Source organism: Suricata suricatta, chromosome 14 (genome assembly GCF_006229205.1).
Source record: "Suricata suricatta isolate VVHF042 chromosome 14, meerkat_22Aug2017_6uvM2_HiC, whole genome shotgun sequence".
Classification (NCBI taxonomy): Eukaryota; Metazoa; Chordata; class Mammalia; order Carnivora; family Herpestidae; genus Suricata; species Suricata suricatta.
This window is the reverse complement of record NC_043713.1, coordinates 80389248-80391614: the sequence shown is the minus strand read 5'-3', so window position 1 is coordinate 80391614 and position 2367 is coordinate 80389248.

Genomic DNA, 2367 nt, shown 5'->3' with positions numbered 1-2367 from the left:
AGCGGCACTTTCTACAATAGCCAAATCATGGAAAGAGACTAAATGTCCATCAACTGATGAATGGATCAAGAAGATGTGGTATATATATACAATGGAGTACTATATGGCAATGAGGAAGAATGAAATATGGCCATTTGTAGCAATGTGGATGGACCTCGAGGGTGTCATGCTAAGCGAAATAAGTCAGGCAGAGAAGGATAGATACCATATGTTTGCATTCATGGGTCTAACAGGAGAGACCTGGCCGGGGACCATGGGGAGAGGAAGGGGGAAAGAGAGCCGGGGAGAGTGAGGAACACAGATCAAGGGAGACTACTGAATACTGAAAACAAACCATGGACTGGAGGGGGTGGGGGGGAGGGGTGATGGTCATGGTGGGGGGCACTTGTGGGGAGAAGCACTGGGTGTTATATGGAAACCAATTTGACAATAAACTATTTTAAAAAAAGAGTCACATGCTCTACTGATTGAGCCAGTCAGGCCCCCCACAAAATAAAAAATTTTAAATGCATCATTTTTAAATGTTTTATTTATTTTTGAGGGAGTGGGGGGACAGAGGATCCAAAGCAGGCTCTGCGCTGACATTAGTAAGCCTGATGGAGGGCTTGAACTCATTAACCGCGAGATCATGACCTGAGCCAAAGTCAGTTGCTCAACTGACTGAACCACCCAGGTGGCCCGTAAATGTATCCGTTTTAATAACTGAGGAGAACTATTTTTTCAAAACCAAATGTATGAGAAACTCTCAGCCTAATTGTATCCCAAGACTAGCTGAAAGATAAAATTTCAGCATGGAGAAATTCTTACTGAGAATGAGAGGCTCTCTAACAAAGATAATCTGTGATCTACGTGGAAAATCATTCCTAATGCTACGGAGGCTTTAAAATACTCCAGATGGGGGAGTCTTGACAGCTCAGTCAGTAGAGTGTGTGACTCTTGATCTCTGGGATGCAAGTTCGAACCTTATGTTGGGTGTAGAGATTATTTAAAAATAAAAATCTAGGGGCGCTTGGGCGGCTCAGTCGGTTAAACGTCCAGCTTTGGCTCGGGTCATGATCTCGCGGTTTGTGGGTTCGAGCCCCGTGATGGGGTCTGTGCTGACCGCTAGCTCAGAGCCTGGAGCCTGCTTCGGATTCTGTGTCTCCCTCTCTCTCTGACCCTCCCCTGCTCATGCTGAATCTCTCTCTGTCTCTCAAAAATAAATAAAAAACAGAAAAAAAAATTTTAAATAAAAATCCTTTTTTTAATGTTTATTCATTTGTTTTTGAGAGAGAGAGAGAGAGAGCACGCGCGGGCACGCAAACAGGGGAGTGACAGAGAGAGGGGGAGAGAGAGAATTCCAAGCAGGTTCCTCATGACCTGAGCTGAAATCAAGAGTTCAACACTTAACCAACTGAGCTATCTAGGCACCCCCAAAATAAAAATCTTTTAAAATAAGTAAATAAAATATAAAATCCCCCAGATAGAGAGGTTGGCATTATGGGGAAGTGGTTTTCTTCTAGATCAGTGTGGTCCCCAATCAGCCATATCAGCAGTACCTGGGTACTTACAAATGCAAATTCTGGGGCACCTGGGTGGCTCAGTTGGTTGAGCATCCGACTTTGGCTCAAGTGATGATTTTGCAGTTCCTAGGTTTAAGCCTCTCATCAGGCTCTCTGCTGTCAGCCAGCACAGAGCCAGCTCTGGATCCTCTGCCCCACTCTGTCTCTGTCTGCCCCCCCCCAACTCTTTCTCTCAAAATTAATAAATAAACTTAAAAAAAAAGAAATGCAGGTGGCTCAGTCGGTTAAGTGTCCAACTTCAACTCAGGTTATGATCCTGTGGTCTTTGAGTTAAAGCCCCATGTCAGGCTCTATGCTGTGCTGACAGCTCAGAGCCTGGAGCCTGCTTTGAAATCTGTCTCCCTCTCTCTCTCTCTCTCTCTCTCTGCCCCTACCCCACTCACACTGTCTCTAAATAAATAAATAAACAAACAAACAAACATTAAAAAAAAAAGAAATGTAAATTCTTAGGCACTGCCCCAGACCTACTGAATCAGAAATTCTAGGAGTGGGGCCCACAATCTGTATTGTTGCAAATCCTCTGGTGATTTGGATTCAGGCAAAAGTTGAGTTCTTTCGCTTTAGATCAGAGGTAGGCAGACCAGGTAGGCCAAACCTAGCTTTCTACCAGTTTTTGTACCTGTAATCTAAGAATGGTTTTTACTATTTATTTATTTTTAATAGAGAGCATAAGCAGGAGAGAGGGGCAGAGGTGGGGGGGAGAGAGAGGGGGGGAGAGAGAGAGAGAGAGAGAGAGAGGGAGAGAGAGAGGGAGAGAGAGAGAGAGAGAGAGAGAGAGAGAGAGAGAGAGAGAGAGAGAGAGAGA